At 32.0% G+C, this 4,602-nt stretch overlaps 1 non-coding gene across 1 annotated transcript; it reads right to left on the bottom strand.

Moving 5' to 3' along the window:
• Positions 1–3,585: 3,585 nt before the first annotated feature.
• On the bottom strand, positions 3,586–3,678 carry LOC114186378 (small nucleolar RNA U30). Its single transcript, XR_003605038.1, has one exon. It is a non-coding gene; the product is annotated as a small nucleolar RNA U30 (small nucleolar RNA).
• Positions 3,679–4,602: the final 924 nt, after the last annotated feature.

A 4,602-nucleotide genomic window follows, 5' to 3' on the forward strand; every position in this document is an offset into this window, starting at 1 on the left:
AAATATATGTATGTCAATAAATTAAAGTATTTGTATGAAAATGTGATGATTGGGATTCAAAGAGGTTAAAGGTGATGCAAATGTGGAATGTGATGTGGTACAGTGTTTGTTTTAGAGTCTTTACTTGTGTTCAATGGGCTATAATTCATTATGGTATGTGTATTTGGTAATAGATTATGTGTGAGGAAATTACATTGATAATTGAATGATTGCATAACCTTAATTGTGAAACCGAGAAGGCGTGACTTGTGATTCAGTCATATGATTATGATTGGATAATTATATTTGTTGTGAATTGTGTGGGAAGTGATTGAGGTTCATTAGAACCTGCCAAAATTGCCAAAACCATTAACACTACCGCTGTTGGGAAGGTGCCTAGTGACGCGGGGTGAGCCGTCAGGCAATAGAGACTAAAATTAGTGGCAATGGCCACTGTAATTGTGTGGCACCTAGCGGTCGAGGTGGTCTTGCTAAGCAGAAGTTGTTTGGTAGGAGCACCGGAAGGCGCTTGGCGCCTGGCTGCGTGGGATGCCCACCAGGCGGTTACAAGTACAAAATTGGACTGCGAGGAGGTTTCTACACAGCTTTGGATGGAGGTATTGATGCAATGTTTTGTTGGGCTCAGTTACGAGTGTAGCTTGTATTGGGGAAACACGTGGCCACTCGAGGTTGTAGCCTGATGGTTTTGGAAGTCTAGTGGAGTGTGCAAGATCGTAACTCGTACGGATGGGTTCCGAAAGATTGCCCTCCTTGGTGTTATCCGATGAGTTTAGTAGTCTTGGGGACAAATACAGACTGCAGTTCGTATTAGGGAACTCCACTTGGTGTTGCGGATTATGGCCACAACAAGATTATTCTCGCATGTGGACTATAGGTGGTGGCCTGTAGTCGGAGGGGCGAATAGACACTCGTGGCAGCAAAGATCGATCAATGTAATCATCAAAGGGTGTAGAATCAAGAGGCGTTCAAAGGAAGATGTGAATGTTGGGTTGACGGTTGGGTTTTCGTTAGAGTATTGGGTTTACAATCATTATTTTATTGTGCATTGTATTCCTTTTTATTTGAGCTCACCCTATCTGTGCGTGTTTGGCAATCATCATGTAACTTGTTATATATGAGCAGATGTTGATGCAGGTGAGCCCGTGGATACTTAGAGCCGAAGAGGGTCAACTTGGGGACTTTTTCATGGATTTTCTTATTTAATTTGTAATCATTTTACGTTAACTATATAAATAATTGTAAGCGTTGAACACATTTATGGATTTGATCTTTTGGCGTATATAAACTATAGTTTTAATTTTTCCGCGTTTTTAGGAAAATACTTTATTAAAAAATGCAAGAGTATTTCTATTATCTTAATTCTAAATAAGTAATATTTGATTAGGACGTTATAGTTAGGGATGTCAACGAGACGGGTACGAGTAGTAGCTTCCCCATACTCTACCCATTGGATAAATATTTGCCCCGTACCCGTACCCATATTCGTCAGGTATCCGTTATGCGGGTACTCACATAATTTTTTAATATCCACGGGTACCCATATTTTAATACAAAACATTCATAAATTTTAATACAAAGTCAAATAACCCATTTAAATAAGGTTGAATAACAATTTACAAAGAAATAATTTTTTTAAAAACTAATTGATAAAAAAATAACTAATTTGAAGTTAATATGTTAATATTTTAATCATATTTTTTTTTTAAATTTAAATAAGGTACGATATCCATAGGTACGAATACTATAATACTTGTATCCATCTTAACATATGGGTATTAAAAATACTCGTACCCATTACCTGCAGGTATACATTTTGAATATCCATTTCCTACCCATCACAGATTTTATCCGCGGATACAGGCGAGTACAGATTTTTTTTTTATCCCTAATTATAGTCATCATCTTCATCCCCTACCCCTTTCTAATCTTCCATCTTTTACTTCATCTTTTCTTCACTTCGGTTTATATTATGCCCATTTCCATTCGACAATTGTGTTCTCTTTTGTGTTCTTGGTTTAGTAATTCTTAATTAAATCCTTTCTTTCTTTTAGAGCACTTAGGAAGTGAACTTTCAAGTCTAGATAACCTTGATTATCTTAATGTCAAGTGAAAATCTTCCTTCAGCTTTCTTAATCACCTAAATCACTTAGGAACGAAGAATGTCACTTATGGTGATAATAGAAAATAGTAATGTTAATAACATTCATCATTTAGATAACTTTGATTATATGGTACACTACCGATTGATTAACCAAAACTCAAGTTCGAAATGGATAAAATAAGTTAAGCATGTCAAAGAGAAAAAAAAGGTATTTTTTATTATGAAATATGTTGTTTACACTTCTAACCCTTTGGAGCTTTTGCACAAGAAATTATTTAGTCATCCAAACTAAAAAGCATGAAAGTAGTGAGTTGATAAAAGTCATAAAACATACAACAAAATTTTCAAGTCATAATCTTCCATTGCAGTGGAGAGTGCCAAGAAACTTGTTTTGGACATTAGTATATGTAATATTTGAAAATAATGTTAGCTCTACAAGGAAAAATTGAGAAAAGCTTTAAGTTATCTGATGATAAGTTTACAAACACTTTTTAAAATGTTTTGAAGATGGCCTCTGAAAAAAGTATGTCTTCACTCTTGGAATAATTTATTTTCCGTGAAGGGTTTACACATTATGTTCAACATTGGTTAAAAACTTATCATTTTAAATGCCTAAATTTCATTAGAATGCCTACTCAGACGAAGAAAAACTTATCGGTCATTAGTTCTGAAACAGTTACAACAACAATTTAAGTATAAAACATAACTCAATATATTTTATTAACTCTTTTTAACTTCTTTCATTGTTAGATGGTTTCTAAATTATTATAAAATACATCCCAATTTTAGAATTTCATTTTGAATCCGATTTTGTACATTACATTATTTTTGAACAAAAAGTTGAAATATTAAAGAATTAATCTGAATATCCACTGATTTTTTTTACCTTCCAGCACATCTACAATGAACAAAGCTTGAAAGTTTATAAAAATAAAAAATAATTATTTTAACTAAAATAAACAATCATCCTTACATGTTGTAATAAACAGTTTTTCATAACGTTATCTCGCTAATTTTATCATATCTAGCAAAAAAATAAATGAAAAAATATAAAAAAAAATTAGAAAGAACATAAAAAAAGTAAAAAGAAATATATTGTAAAATCTTAATTTAAAATTAATTTTATATTCCAAAAATACGTTGTAATAACTTTAAAAACTACTTAGACACTTCATTCAAATATGTTTAGTATGATTCAATTGATGATAAAATACAAGTAATTACAAGTTCCATCAAACCCCTTTAATAGAAAAAAAAAAAACATAACATTTTACCTTACATGCTATTTAATCATTTATTCTAGAATTATAAAAGTAAAAAAGTATAAACTGAGACTCAAATCATTTTCCACAAAAATGTCGTCATAACAGATCTCAAAACCTACCGTCAGTTTCGAACCAAAAGTGGTGAATGTTACTATTACGAAAATAATTTTAAAGAGGAGTGAATCAAATAGTTCTTATAACAAGGCGAGGAGAGAGTGTGCTCAGAAAGAATATTGAATGGATGAGAAAAGCTATCCTCATGAATGATTTATTCATCAGATTAACGAGATTATTGATCTCATCATCATAGCACCTTCTCCCCTCACAGTTTCAATTCAACAAACAAAACGAACAAAGAATTAGGTTTATAATCGGAAACGAAGAGATAAAAAAACGTACAAATTGATCTCTAACGCGTCGTCAGTGAGAGGCGTAACCATTGCTAGGGTTTTGAGATTCTAAATTGTTGTACTCAGCCTTATTTATAGCCACACCCGTCTCTTAAACGCTCTACCGTTTCAGCTTTTTCGGTATTTAAGAACTCACATACGACGTCGTTTAGTTTATTGAATGTGAAATACCATGTCGTTTAGCTGGGCATTCATAAACTGTATACTTTTGTATGGAGGCCCATCGAATAGAATAGAAAAATGGGCAGGCCCAATTTATTCGCTACTCAGTCCAACATTAATTTGTGGGAAGAAGTACCACTTAACACATGAGCCTCTCACTACATCTCTAATTGTTTTTATATTGTATTTATAAAATGTTAAAACTGTTTTATTAAAACTAAAGTAAAAGGAATCATAAAATTCTACATTGAATTATTTGAATAATGAAAATACATGGTAATACTATTATTTGAATCATTCAAGTTATGATATTTCCCGCAATTGTATCATAACAATTATATAATGATTAACAGAATATTTGGACATGAATGAAATATAAAGTTTCACATGTCCATTTTTCTAATAATGATTAGAATTTATGTTCCATTGAGTGTATCAAATTAATAATGTAAAATCCTTTAATCAAAATATGATGTGGAGGAAACATGTGTTATAAGTTATAACCTACTGAGTCTATTAAGTCTAGAGATCTCATTCATTTTATGCAGAAAATTTCACTGGAAAAATCTTCAAAGGTGCAATGGTATATTGGACACAATACTTTGTTGTTTAATTTTGACTAATAGAGTCAGGAAACAAAAATGTTACACACATTTATTTGCTG

Source organism: Vigna unguiculata, chromosome 5 (assembly GCF_037176805.1).
Source record: "Vigna unguiculata cultivar grain cowpea cultivar isolate G323 ecotype 2 chromosome 5, ASM3717680v1, whole genome shotgun sequence".
Classification (NCBI taxonomy): Eukaryota; Viridiplantae; Streptophyta; class Magnoliopsida; order Fabales; family Fabaceae; genus Vigna; species Vigna unguiculata.